The sequence below is a fragment of the Canis aureus genome, chromosome 6, assembly GCF_053574225.1.
Source record: "Canis aureus isolate CA01 chromosome 6, VMU_Caureus_v.1.0, whole genome shotgun sequence".
Lineage (NCBI taxonomy): Eukaryota > Metazoa > Chordata > Mammalia > Carnivora > Canidae > Canis > Canis aureus.
The window spans coordinates 32,986,008-33,001,472 of NC_135616.1; the positions used below are offsets into that span (position 1 = coordinate 32,986,008).

Consider the following 15,465-nt stretch of genomic DNA (forward strand, 5'->3'; position numbering starts at 1 on the left):
GAAACACGTGATGTTAATTTGTTACATTCCTGGTATATTAACTTCTATCACTTGATTAAGACGGTGTCTGACTCCTGTCTTTACTATAAACTTAATAAGTATTTTAAATTCTTAACAAGAAACATAAGATGATATTAGGACTTTTGTAAGGGAGAGCTCCCCTTTCTTCCGTATTTTTTTTTTTCACTTATTTACACCAGAATGTAATCATGGGCTCTTATTACTTTAGTTGTAATTTACAATCTGTGCATGTGGGTGTGTGTATGTGTATATATATATGTGTGTGTGTATATATATTACATATATATATGATATAAATATAGCTTATGCTTAAATTATCCCAGTCTTGACTCATAAGAAACCCTTCAAGCTGGCTTCTTTGTCTCTGAGGCATACATCCACATTTTCTGCATACTTGCTTACTTCCTGTTAAAATTTGCTCTGGGCTCATCTGCTGCTTTTTGTGCTTTAGTTATAAAGTCAGCCACTTCTCCGAGGACATTTCATTCATTTAATCGTTTTTTTTTTTTTTTTTTTTTTTTTACTTTTGTATTAATGTTATTGAACCTGTTTTTGAGGTTTTTAATAGCAGTTGTAACATGGAGTATAAACATTTCATTTAAGTTATACCCACTTTTATAACCAAGTGTGATTACCCTTTGAGGGTAATAGATATACATCTATACCTGGATGTATGTGGACATCCAGGATCCACATAATTCTTTCTCTTTTCTCTGCAAGAGAAAGAATGACAGTGAGGATGGTTGTATGTGTATGCATGTATGTGTGCATGAACACATTTCTATTTTGAATTTTTGAGGAAGGAGTGTTATTTTGAACTGGCCTAGGCCAGTTTGGTTATGAGCAATATCATAATCTTTTTGGTAAAAATTAATACGTGTTGATAGTTAGAGGTAAGTGGTAGATATACTTTTCTTCTACATCTATGGGGAAAACTAACTTCATACATATAAACGTTTATTAGCAAGGAAGCATAAAGTAACCACATAACCCATTAAATAGACAAAAATGTCAGATATGGCCCTTTGTGGGTTCTAAGAGCACTTTGCAAGATAAGTGCACTGAACATAAATGTGATGATATCTTAGGGGTAAGATCCAGCTGACTGATAGTCAGAATCATGTCAGAATCATGTTACCAAGAGCCAGTTGTTAGACATAAGGCCAGTTATGAGTTGTGAAACATGAACAATGAAGAACTCTCTAGGTTCTTGTTCTATGTGCAGGCAACAGTGTGGACTGTCTCAATATTTTGGACAGATGTTTTGGCCACCATTAATTTCCCAAGAAAACCTCAAAATTTTACATTTTTATTCTAATTAACAAGTCACTAATTTTATTACTTGTAGGGGTGCCTGGGTGGCTCAGTCAGTTAAGCATCTGACTTGATTTCAACTCAAATCATAATCTGAGAGTTGTGAGATTAAGCCCCCATGTTGGGCTCTGTGCTGGGTGTGGGGCCTGCTTGGGATTCTTTCTCTCCCTCTGCTTCTCCTCTCTTTCTCTCTCTCTCTCTCCTCCTCCCCACTCCCTCATCCCTCCTCCCTTTCTAAAAAAAATTTACTGCTGCAAACTCATTTCTAATATTCATTATGTTAATTTACTAGTATATCAAATATACATTTTGACTGTTTTTCCAGATGACTGAATGTTAAGATAAATATTCATCGGAAGCCAAGTTTGAAGATATTACATTATCATTTTGACCACTTTGGTATATAGAGCAAAACTAAAACCAACTTTCCCTTTCGCACAACATCAGCATCATCTAACAACCAACAAAACGTTCCCTTCTGCCCAAAGATGTCCTTTGTCCTTTTTCTGTCCTAATCTTGATCCAATCTAAACCATATATTATATCTGGTTGCTATATCCCTTAACTTTCTTTCAAATTTCAAGCCATTTGTGCAATGTCATTCTACCAATTGACCTGTAAATTGTTAATTTGGGATTTGTGTGATTACTTCCTTGTGGTATCACTTAATTTTTTCCCTTATCCTGTAACTCCTATAATTTGGAAGTTAATTCTAAATATTCAATTAAATTGAAGTTAATTTTTTTCCCCAAAGAGACCTCATAGGTGATTTCATATGCTTCACATTGATTTTCTCACCTTGTGGATCATTATGTACCAATGACTTTTCATGGACTCATTGTGTTTCAATCAATATAGTCGTTATTATCTTTTTGATCTTCACATTGTCACAACTTTGGTTGGTGGAACCCCTTCATGCTGTCACCTTTATTCTCTTGTGATCATACTAATTTTTGAAAATGTCCCAATTTTCTGGCATAAAATATCCTATGTTTGGTCACCTTTAACCATCTCTGCCTCACACATAAGAATTAGCCATTTTCCTAGGAATTTAGGATTCTTTTGGTTGAAAAATATATTAGGAAAAAGGTCTGGATTCTTGGAGGATATATCAAGTTTACATTATAAAGACCTGATTTTTTTTTTACAGTTTTGATGGATACAGAAACATGTATTATTTTTTAAAATCATGAGTGCAGATTTCTATTTCTATGTCAGTGCTAACATTATAGTGTGACTATGAGTATGGAGTGTTTGTATTTATGTATGTATTTATTGAAGTATAGTTGACACACAATGTTACATTAGTTTTAGATGTACAACATAGTGATTTGACAAGTCTATATGTTAATATATCACTTGTTCACCACAAGTGTAGCTACCATCTGATACTGTTATAACACCTTTGACTATATTCCCTGTACTATTCCTTTCATCCCTGTGACTTATTCAATTCCATAACTGAAAATCTATATTTCTGGAGTGGGTACTTTTAAAATTGGTTTTTAGAGAAGTCCTCATAGAAAAAGTAACATGAAGAAAGTGAAGACCAGGTCAGGAACTACAAGGTATTCTGGTTAGTGGAAGCAAGTACACAACCCTAAGGCAGGAATTTGCTTAGTGTGAGCAACAGTGAGGTAACTAGTGTGTGTGACCTGACTGAAACCAAATGAAAGAGGAGAGAATGAAAAAAGACAAGGTTATCAAGGTATGAGGGGTTAGGGAGGTGATAGCCAGGTCATGTAGGACATTGAAGGTATTTTAAGGACTTTGTATTTTATGCTGGGTAAGATGGACAGACATTTCAGTATTTTTTTTTTTTTTTACTTTGAGATAACCAAAGATTAAGATGATTAATAACACTGAACCCTAGAGAAGGTGAGAAGAAATAGGAGCTTAAAGGCTTTATTGGGTATTGGGAAGAGTGTTACTGGATCAGCATTTTGGAGGAATTTTCCATAAGATGCATTAAAAACCTGAAATGTTTATAACCTTCAAGTTTGGAGGTCCACTTATAAAAATTTTTCTTAAAAAAATAAAAACAAATGTTCAGAATCATTAACAATAGGAAAAATTAGAAGCAGCAACCTATGAATAGAGAAATGATTAAAACTATGATCATGCAGCCTTTAAAATCATGACAGGAAACTGTATTTTTCACTTGGTGAAATGTCATATTTATAAAAGAAAAGAATAACAAAATAAAAAGGAAGAAAATCATAAGCTTCTTTAAAAAATTTATCCTTAAACACATAATCAATTTTCTGACAAGAGTGATAAAAATCAAAAAGCAAACATAAGTAAAACATAATTAAAAAAAAAAAGAAATAGGTCAGTTATAATAGAACTTAAAACATCACAAAACACATGACAATAACTTTGCCAAGAAAAAAATGGGAATGGGAAGTAGAAATTACTGGAAACTTCTAAAATGCTAAATCGATCCAAGAAGAAACTGAAAAATGAAGAGATCAATAAATTTTGATGATAGTAAAATGCTAAACAGAAAAGAAAAGCTTCCCTTCTCCCATTCAAACATAACAATATTTGGCCTAGATAGCTTTTTTAGTGTCTTCTACCAAGCTTTTAAGAAATAGATAATATCTATCTTAAATAATATTTTCCAGAAAGTAAGGAATGATTGTTAATTTTATGGGACTAATATAAATTTTATACCCAATAAGATATAGACAGAATAAGAAAAGACAAATATAAAAATTCAAAAGCAAATAATTAGGTAATCAATTCCAACAATGCAACACAAAAATATATATCATGATTAAATAGGATTTATACCAGTATTCAAGATAGTTAACAATACATTACCATACAAAGCCCTAACCATGGCCTATAAACCTTGCATAATGTGACCTCTTTCTACCCATTTCAACCTAATTGGTGACTCTCCATTTCCACTAGATTCCAGCCACAGAGATGGCTATCTTGTTCTGTACAGCATCAAGCTCTTTATTGATTAAGAGCCTTTGTACCCGTAACTCCCTCTTCCTGGAATTTTTTCAAAAGCTTTCCTATTGGCTATTCCCTCTTTACCCCATCTCAGGTCAACTATTACCCTCGGACAGACCTTTTTTACCCTGCTCTGAGCATAGCCTCCCTCTCTACCCTTCCTTCCAGAATTCTCTATGCCTTTTTAAAAAGTTATCATTAGGTTTATTTTCAACATTACATTTGTCACGATCCACACTATCTTGCATGTTACATGTTCATTTGGACATTGTATAATTCCCAGGACTAGAATATAGGCTTCCTGAGAGCAAAGGTTTTCTCTGGAGTAGTGCTGATTGCATAAGACCAGCTACAAAGCTTAATATAAACTTCATAAATGGAGGCAACATGAAAAAGTTACCTAGTATCTCAGTTTTCTCATCTATTATTTGAGCTAATAATCAGTGTCCAATATACCTTAAAATATCTTTATGAGCCATAAATAAGTATAGGAATGAACAAGTCCATTTTGACAGTGAAGTAAGGTATTATTTTTATTAGTATTACCACCCTAATCATGATCTTGGTTGTTTTCATCTTTACAAAACCAAATAGAATCACAAAACACATTTTTATCCTAGTTCTTGTCAGCATCATTTATACGAGGTAGGTCATATGGCAGCTAGATGCTGTAATCATTTCTAATGTGTTCTCTTCAGGGATATAGATATACCATTCAGTACCTGCCTGAAAACCAAGATTATTACTATCATATTTTTCTACCACTGGGCTGTGTCAAGGATGTTTATGTGTGTTTTGTTGCCTTGTAAACAGATGAACAAGATCCAAAAGGGAAACTGCATTGGCCGTGCTGGGATGAAGAGCTGGCTTGCTTTTTAAAAGCCATCAAGAAGAAATATGGGGCAGCATGAGAGTTGGTTGTAAATGGAAGGCATCTGAGACAGGAGCAATCTGTCCATGAATGAGGCAAGCTTCTGTCAACCAGCAATAAGAAGAAATGGGTGTGAGGCACAGGAGACTCATCAAAGCATTAACTTTCAAGAAAGTGGGAAAATTTTGATCTTTAAAAAGGAGTCCTGGGATAGGATTATTCTCCAACTTTGCCATTTGATTCATGTTGAATGGGTTTCTTATGGATCAATTATTTATTTATTAATTTATGTAGCCATATTTACAGAGTAATCAGTAGGGACCAAGTCTTCCTTTGGGTGTTCTGGAGGCTACAAGCATACTCAGCCATGTGTAGGACCTCAGATATGGAAGATGGCATCAACATTTTGCAGACACTTTTGAGTATTCGGTAGTTTGCAAAGTGGTTTTGTGGACCTTATCTTACTTGACTCCCAGAACAAAGTCAATAAATGTATAGGACAATAAAACCAAGACTGTCTAGGCCAAGTGATTTCTCCAAAGTCCCTCAGTTGGTGGTTAGAGATAAATTCAGATAAATTTAGGTCATCTGCTGACTAACCCAGTATTCTTTCCTCTCCATTACATGAGTGCTTGCTGTCTCCAGGTGGTGGGGGACGGGGGGTACACATAGTTACAATAAAAACCGTGATGTAATGTCTATCATGTGATTGGCTGCTATCAAGTAGCTGGTGAAAGAAGGCAACCTGGAAGAGTAAAGGTAAAGGTTTCCTAAAGGGTATGGCACTTCAGCAGAGCACAAAGACATGAAACAGTTACTGCTAACCAGGACCTCATGATCTTGTTGGTACTTATGATCCAGTCCACATCTGAAAACATTGCACAGCAGGCAACACAAGCAAGCGTCATGAAAATAAGGTAGATGTCTGATAGATCGCCAAGTAGGAGCAATTGTGAAGAAGAAACAGTAGTCAGGAGCCATAATCAGGAAACCTTCGCTGCACTGCATCTTGAAGGACTAGCTGCCTGAAATGATAGGATGTCAGCATCATGACAGGGGGTGGGGGGTGGGTGCGGGTAGCAGCATCAGAAGCTCTGAGGCATAAGGTTCTGGGGGATGGGAAGAGACCTCAGTGGAGTAGGAACTGTGTTGAAGAATAACAATAGATATTCCTTTAAGAATCACATGGTTTCTCCTGAAATAACCAAGCTAAAAAGAATTAACCAAATAAACCTTAAGATACTCCAGTGTGAGGCCGGATTTAATTAGTGTGCTATAATGGCAATTCATTTTGGCAGGGAGCTCAGGCTGGTATTAAAGCAATCAAGTGAGAATTTATTATAGAGGAGGTCTCTGATATTACTCAGGCTTCCCAAAAGATACCGCTACCCCTGATGGCTATTCAAATGGGGACTATTATTCAGGATTTAAAGTTTTGTTTCTTGTAAGCACAAAGATGCCAATTGTGAAAAATTTAGAAAAGGCTGACATTAAAATGATTTATGATGTTAAATCCTAGGTAAAACCCAGTGCTAAAATCATAGAGTTTACTAGTCATCAAATTCTAGTCTTTAATTTGCAAACTGTATACTATGCATATATATATAAGATGGTTTATACGTCAGGTATAAGAACGTATATATATGCAATAATATGAAATGTTATGTATATATAAGATAGACATGTATATATAAGATAGACATAGGTACAGATCACATTTAAAGTATGATCATATTATATATATACAGTTCTGTGTACTTTTTTCTTCACTTAATAATTGTGGAAATTGTAGTGTGTTATGTAATCCCAAGTGTTAACCTCACCTCTTTTGAAAGTCGTCTTCTAAAAAAAAAAAAAAAAAAAAAAAAAAAAAAAAAAAAAGAAAGTCGTCTTCTAAGCAGACATTGGTGCAAAGTAGAATTTGCCAGATAATTTTCCCTAAGTCCATTTATCTTGCAGGTGCTCCTTTTTGCAAGTTTGCTGCCCCTTTAGTGTCATCATTTCCTCTGCAAAGGCTCTGTGACTAATTCCAAGCAATGCTGTCCTCATCCAGTTTAGCTACCACTACTGACCTCACCAAAGGGATAATGCAGTAAAGGACTCTATGACTTTTTGTGAATATCACAAAAAGAACACTATATATTTACAAGACACTTTACTGAAGGATGGAGAATAACCAGATGTGATTAAGGTTCTGGCACAGGGAGTAGGGTAGAAGGTCCAGGTCTGATCCCCGGTGTCCTTTGCCAGAGTCAGGAAATAAGCCTTTCATTTCTCATCTTTCTCTAGTCTTCATGGGGGAAAGTATTAGATCAATCTCTTTATATACATTTTTGCATATGGACACACATACACTAAAAACAGTAATTCTCACAAAGAAAATGATCTAAACTCATTTTATAGGAGCATTTTTTTCTTTTTAAAGATTTTATTTATTTATTTATGAGGGACACACAAACACACACACACAGAGAGAGAGAGAGAGAGAGAGGCAGAGACACAGGCAGAGGGAGAAGCAGGTTCCACGCAGGGAGCTCGATATGGGACTCAATCCCAGAACCCTGGGATCATGCCCTGAACCAAAGCCAGACTCCCAGCCATTGAGCCACCCAGGTGTCCCACATTTTTTTTTTCTTAATGCAGTAATATAGCTTCTCCTGCTCATGATGGAAACAGAGATTCTCATGATTCTGTAGAAAAGTATCAGATATCATTTCATCTTTGTATGTCCTCCTCCACTTCAGGAGATGTATGTCCAATGATTCATAGAAATGCAGTCTCATAACCATGCTCTTGAGATAATAGGCCATCTCCTGAAAATAAAGTTTTTCTTTACCCTCAGAAAAATTTCTTGAGCTTGATGCATTTCTCCCTTGAGAGTTAGTATTTACCTCACTCCTCACCAATGTTGACTATTTATGCTGTTTTCATCTCTCTTGTTAACATATCAACATTTAAGGCTTTTTTTTCAGTTCATAACATGCTTCATTTAAAAAGTCATGTCAGAGTTACTAATAGTGAAAACAACAAACTTTGGAAAAACCTGGATTTCATTAACTACCTTTGGAACTTAGGACAAATCCCTTAAACCTATGTGCTTCAGTCTCCTCCTTTTCAGAATTATAGAGTGGAGCAAAGCAGTCTTTGGGATCCCTGCAAACACTTCTCTATGCCTGTAACAATACTTAAATTGGTAAATCTTAGCCCTGAGCCAGTTTATCTCCAAATACCTTCAACTGTCAATGATAATCAAATAATTATGATTCACAAAGCTAATTATCTTTGATTTTTAAGTATTGCATCTGTCATCATTATTTGGGAAGAATAGTTATCATATCAAATCAAGGCAGGCGGGAGATAGTTGTGGAAAAGTTGGTAATCATAGGTAGCTTCCCCACTTGGATCATTACTGCAGGTTTTCTTCATGCTTTCCTTCACTGACATACTGTTGAGCTCTTGTTATGACTGGGCACTTCTTAAGTACCAGGGATCTAGCAGTAAATGAAAAGTTTTCTTCCCTAGAGACCTTAATTCTACATCTAAAGAATCATCATGGGCTAGACTAAGAGGCTTGTCAGTAATGAACTGGGGAAAGTATTGATGCCCTCATGGATGTGAGGAGGTGTGAGGCTTTGGTACCTAAAAGGTGTTTGGGAAAGGATAGCATAAAGAAGTTATTTCCACTCAAACAAAATAAAAACCTCTCTATCGAAGCCTCAGCAACTCATATTTTTGCCTAATTCGGACAAGCTACCTGGCCTGACTGATCTCACCTCTTTAGAAGTCTCTAAGTCACTGATATTTCCTTTTGCCTATATTCTGATATGCTGACCAGTAAATTTTGTCTTCTGATTCTCTTCCCAAAAAACTTCCAGATAGTTCTCAAATTCCATTCTCAGTGAAGTAATGATAAAGGCATTCCAACAAACTGATATTCATTTATGGCTCCCATTTCCTCCCTCACTCTTTGCTTGAACCAAGGTTCACAAGTCATGATACTCATGTTGAAATCTTGAGAATGGATATATGCTCTCAACCAAACGGTAAGTGTGCTACCATTTCCATTGGAATTTGAACTGTTTCCAGACCACTGTTGTATTGACTGAAAGTGTCACAGTGGAAATTATAGAACCAATAAGATAAAGTTAAAAGAATTTAGATTAGGATTGATAAAGATGAAAAGAAAAAATCAGTGGCTGAGTACATGAAATGGCAAATGATGTGATGGGTATAGAGACAGAACCAGATTCTAATATTGAGATGACTACCAGTAGTGCCAGTGGATAAATCATGTTACATCTTTGAACTTTAGTATCTTCAGCCATGAAATTAAACAGTTGGGTTAGAATATCTCCAGTGTCTAAATATATCTTGCTTGTATGGTTTAAGCAGTGTTAATTAGAGTAGATGACCCCTGAACTTTTCCAGGGCCACAATTCTGTAATTCTTACTTTTCCTAAGGTGGCTTCATTCTAGAGATAAGGCTAAGATGTGGCATAATCACCTTTTTTTTTTTTTTAAGGACAGGAATTGCTTATAAAATACATAAAGAATTTTCTTTCTCAAGTCCCTGAACAAAGAAAATATAGCCTAAATTTTTGAAGTAGGATTATCTTGACTTTCAGAGAAAAGACAAGGAACATTAAGAGAGGTAGCTAAGAAGATAATTGATAACCAACAGTGTTGAATTAATGGATTAACTATAATTAATTACATAAGTAATTATTAATCTAACTTAAAGGCAGGCAAGTTGTGGTGCTTTATAAAAATAAATTCAGAAACTATTTGATACTCTTACCTTTCAGAATAGAATATGGCAATATTTATGGTTTGTCTCTTTTGAAAGTAGACTGTAAAAAAAATGGAATCTTCCACCTCTTTCTCTTATTCTCTTTGGTCACTTGCTCTGAGGAAAGCCGGTAGCTATGTTGAAAGCTGCACTGTGGGGAGGCCCATGTGGTGAGGTAGTGGTCTCTGGCTCAGTGAGGACCTGGGTCCCCCAGTCCACCTTCCCACAAGGGACTGAGGGCTACTAACAGCCACCTGATTGTAACTGGATATGGACTACTCCCCAGTCAGGCCTTCAGACTGGATATGGACTGCTTCTCAGCCTGCCTGCAACCTCTAAAATGACCTGGAGTATAAATCACCTATCCAGGCATTTCTGGATTCCTGACCCACAGAAAATGGGAGATAAAAAATTATTATTCCGAGGTGTTAAATTTGGAAGTAATCTGTGATGTAGCAATAGGTAATATGTATGGAGTTCTCAAATTCCCATTCCGTTTCTTTGGGATCTCATTTGTTTTGTTTTGTTTTGTTTTGTTTAAGACTTTATTTATTTATTTATAAGAGAGAGGCAGAGACATAGGGAGGGGAAGAAGCAAGTTCCCTGCAGGGAGCCTGATGTGGAACTTGATCCCAGGGCCCCAGGATCATGACCTGAGCCAAAGGCTCAATCACTGAGCCACCTAGGTACCCCTGGAATTTCATTTATTAAGAAGTGAAATATAAACCTTTAAGTCTGATCCCCAAAGTCCATTTCAATGTGTTTTTCTAAATTTGTCACACTTTATTTCTATATATACCTTAGGTTTCAGTCTACGTGAAACTAGATTTCTTGCTGAAATTGTGTTTTCAGGCTAAGTCCTTACCTGTGGTTTTCTGAAGCATGGAAGGAAAAAAAAGAGCCCTTCCCACCAAACCATCCCAGAGTTCCAAGCACATCTCATTCACTGTGGCTCCTAGGGTTTAAATGTTTTGACTTAGACATAAATGGAGCTGAATTTGAGTTCTGACACTACTCATTGAAAGTTGTGTGACTCCAAGTGAGTAACATCCTTACATCTAAAAAATTTGCCTATTTCAAAGAATTGATATAGAGATTAAGACAGTACACGTAAAGCACTTAGTGCTTGATATGTTAGCATTTAATAACCATTTCTTTTTGGTATTGTTATTCTACTCCTTAATTTGGAGTTTTTCTATGTTATTGAATTCAGGTACTGTTCCTTCTTTTGAGACTCAACTGTCATTTTTTTGTTCTTCTCCAAGGGCACTTACTATACATTTTTTATTATAATTATTTTGACCTCCTAATAATGTTGTATTGGGATAGTATCTTATCTCTATGTTCTTCAAAGTGCCTTACACGAAGTAACTGCAAATAAGTAACTCACTCCACTACATGTTTGTTGACTTGAGTTGAAACTTGACTGTTGAATTATTTTTTGCAAATGACATTGGCTCCTAATTTTTTTTTTCAAATCTCACTGAAAATCAGGCCATCCAGATGAATAGATGTCTAACTACCATGTTCTTAAAAATCTCTGTTAAAAGACTTCCATGAGAAAAATGAACACATGAGCTCTAGCTTAGACTCTCATCTTGTCTCACTGTATGATAGGTCAAGTCAGTCAACAAACTTAGTTTCTTTCAACTCTCAATCAGAGTTAAGAGGTTTAAATTCCTTTTCAATTCCGACTTCTGAAAGGCATCCTTTCCTTGAATATAAGGAAAAGATTCCATCTTTTGCTTGGGGTTAATCTGTAGGTAGACCAAGAGATTAGCGTTTTAGTAGTTCAGGTTTTTTTTTTGTCCCTTTCTGCCTTGTATTATAAGAAATCATTTCCTTACAGGACAAATAACATTGACTTTTTTAAATGCTCATTTCAGTCTCCTTCCTTTGGTTTTACAACACGAGTAGTCTGACATGTGAATTTAATGACACAGATAAAATCCTGGTGTATGCACACAAAAACTGCGTTTATGTGTGTTCCGGTTCCTGAGCAGACTGAAAGCTTATGTGCTGGTCCAAGAGACAAAGGGGAAAATGGTTATTTGAAAGGTAGTAAAAGTTTATTTTATGTCCTAGTCTCATTTATGCCACTAGCTGTGATTACCTTAAAGTCTTTATATATACATATACATATATATTTCTTTTGCACATAATAAAAGGCAAAGAAAAAGACATTTTTGTTCCTAGCAGATTATGCTGTTTATTAGCCACATAGGTATATTGATAGAATATATTAAAATCATAAATTTTTGGAAAACTGGAAGAAAATTAGCTTGGGCATTATTTTATCTAGTGATTTTTAATCCAGGGTTCCTGAGAGCTGTTTTCAAATATTTTTCAAAGCCCCATATAAATTATACATTGATCTATGATAGAAATAGGCAAAAACTATTTTGAAGAAAATTTAGACAAGAGGAGAAGGAAGAATAACTGATAATGTTTAGGCTGGTATTTTTCAGCCTTATCCTTAAAGATAAGGAAATTAAGCCAAAATATTTCAATTATTTTCTCAGGTTGAATAAGGATTCTGGTGTCAGGAGTCACAAGCCACTTGCTGACTCTTGTTCAGAATTCTCTCTGCCTGGGACACCCGGGTGGCTCAGCAGTTTAGCACCTGCCTTTGGCTCAGGGTGTGTTCCTAGAGACCCAGGATCGAGTCCTACATTGGGCTCCCTGCATGGAGCTTGCTTCTCCCTCTGCCTATGTCTCTGCCTCTCTCTCTCTCTCTGTCTCTCTCTCTCTCTCATATGAATAAATAAATAAAATCTTTTTAAAAAAAGAATTCTCTCTGCCTTATCTTTTGATTAAAAATCATCCTGAATCTGAACTAATTCTTTGTGGTCAGGGCCACAAAGACACCAGTCAGGGCCTTATGCTTCTATCTGTAAGCTAGAGAATACCCAGGTAAAAGCCTTCAGAGAAGTAGACTCTTATTTTTGTTGCCTCACACCACCACACACCACCATGTTTATAACTCTCTGATGGTCAGCTATCCAGTTTTCTTTTTTGTATCTCTTCCTCACTTCTTTGAATCTGTGTATCTCTTCGCTTTCTGTGCAGTTAGAACCTGATTCCTGACTTACATTCAAAGTTATCATTACTCTTATTTTGCCATGACAAATTATTTACTGAATACCTGTTATATCATCATCATTTTATTAAATACTTTGGACACATACTTCATTCAAAACTAACAGTCCCTTGAGGTTTCAGAAAGTAACACTCATCTAATTTAAGTAGAATGTGACCTCTCAGCTTTGAGCATTTGGTCCAGGCATACCATTCAGGCATTTTGATTCTAAAATTAATGTGCTCTTAGTTCATAATGCAAAAAACTTGGACCTGCAAAAATCATTTTCCTTCATTCAATCAGGACCAAGCTCGTCAAAATTACAAAATAGAAAGGATCGGTAGGTAATTAGTATAGGTGTATGTATTTATAAATATTGTGTTCAGATGTATATGAGTTGTTTTTTTTTAAACTATCTTGCTGTAACCAGCTTTTTACATAACTTACCAACTATCACACGGGATACAGTGAGCACTATTATAAATGAGTAGAATTGTTGGAAACCATTTACCTCAGGGTTATGGGTTGATAAATATAGTTACCTAAAGAGTCATGGGTAGACTTTCATTTTGTTATGCTGTGTTGTGTATTTCCGTGATCTCTTAGAATTTTTCTTTCTCTGTTACTTAGGTAAATTACCACCAGATCATATTAACAAAGATTCTGGCTAATGTCTAGAGCTGGATGGAAGGATTTTTTGTCTAGCAGTCTAAAGACCAACTTCAGGGAATCTATGAATTCCATGAAATTATGTATGTTCTGGGGTAAGGCTCTGTAAGTGTAGTTGTAGGCATGTTGAGTGGGTGTATGTAGGTGGACATATAGGTGTAAGAACCCAATCACACATGTGTAGGTAAATATTTTTATTATATTTCACTAGACTCACAAAAATAACAAGACACGAAAAAGATTTTAAAACAGAACTTTTGCCTTCTAAGAGATTTAGCATCCTTTTTCACAATGACTGCATCTAAACCCAGGCATATCCTGTCTCACTTATTTCTAAGGATTTCTCATCATTCTCCCAAATCCTTTTGTAGACCTGACATACACTTCAGGCTATAGTGCAGGCTCATTTTTATTAGACTTAGAGCTCATTGTAAAAAATGACTATTTTTCTAGCAACTCTGCTCTTTTTTCCTTCCTGTCCTGCTCATTCCACTTGATCTCTCTAAATACTTTACTACTATTTCTTCTTCCTCTGTTTCCCCTAACCAAATGTGATTATCAGCAGTTATTATTCATAAGAATTAGAATCTCCAAATCACCTGTCCAAATCTCTGGCCCAATAACATCTCGCTTCCATGATGATAATCTCTGTTCTGCATTCCTATCCAAGTCATCTCTACCTGAAGCTGGCATCCTGCTTCAGCATTCCCATGATATTCCTAACAATTTACATGAATTTAAGGAATACAGTGACAAATTTTCCCTAATGAAATAAATTTTTCTTTGTTTAACCTCATTTGTTCCTTACAATAGGGAGTTCGGTAGGGTTCACTATTCTTGTTTTTTGAAAAAGGCAAATCCAAAGTCCAGAGAAATGTAAAATGTTTTCATGATCAAAAAATTCAGTCACCAATAGACCTGACACTGTATCTCACATTTCTAAACTATTCATCAAGACCTAACTGCAGGCATCTGTTTAGCTTAGTGACTGGATAAAACCAAGTAAATCTGGAGTACCAGAAAAGACAATGTGTTTGTAATAAGAAACTAGGTGCACCTGAGTGGTTCAGTGGTTGAGCATCTGCCTTTGGATCAGGGCATGATCCCAGGGTTCTGGGATCAAGTCCCACCTCGGGCTCTCACAGGGAGCCTGCTTCTCCCTCTCTCTATGTCTCTGTGTCTCTCATAAATAAATAAATGAAATCTAAAAAAAAGAGAGAGAGAGAGAGAGAGAGAAAGAAACTAGATTGAAGTCATGGCATTGCTGTTTACTAGATTTATGATTTTATGCAAATATTCAGATAACTTATCATCTCTAGATATTATCTTCAATGTTTAAAAAAGGAGCTCATGTTTGATTTTCTCTAGTCACCTCTCTGCTCTAACACACTTAATAGTCTTTTGTTCATTGACTCTATTCTCCCACTGGTGGAGGAGGTGGTAATGATCAGGTCAGATGTGTGCATAACTCTGTTTTGCTTTTTAGCATGGAGGGTAAGAAACTTGTGCTTCCTTGAAGGAAAAAGGAAAATGCTCCTGTAGAATGTAGGCTCATATGACCTTAAATATCACGTAATTCAGCTTTGTGGGGGCAAAGGGGACCAAATGACCTGAAGCAGGATTTTGACACGCCTGTCTTCACCAATTCCTGCTAAATTGCTGATACTGTTTCTCTTTGTGAATCACTCCGCACTCACTCATTTGTGTGATCGCCAACTGCTCTTGTTGGCAGGACCCTCTGAGGGCTTTCCAGGC

The 15,465-nt window shown here is 35.9% G+C and overlaps 1 protein-coding gene across 1 annotated transcript in view; it reads left to right on the top strand.

The window, feature by feature from the left end:
* The window catches only part of LOC144315680 (uncharacterized), a 471,692-nt gene extending 466,004 nt beyond the window's left edge, over positions 1-5,688 (top strand). The window contains exon 6 of the transcript XR_013381454.1: positions 5,116-5,688. The gene's annotated coding sequence lies outside the window, so the exon portion shown is untranslated. The remainder of the gene's footprint in view (positions 1-5,115) is intronic.
* Positions 5,689-15,465: the final 9,777 nt, after the last annotated feature.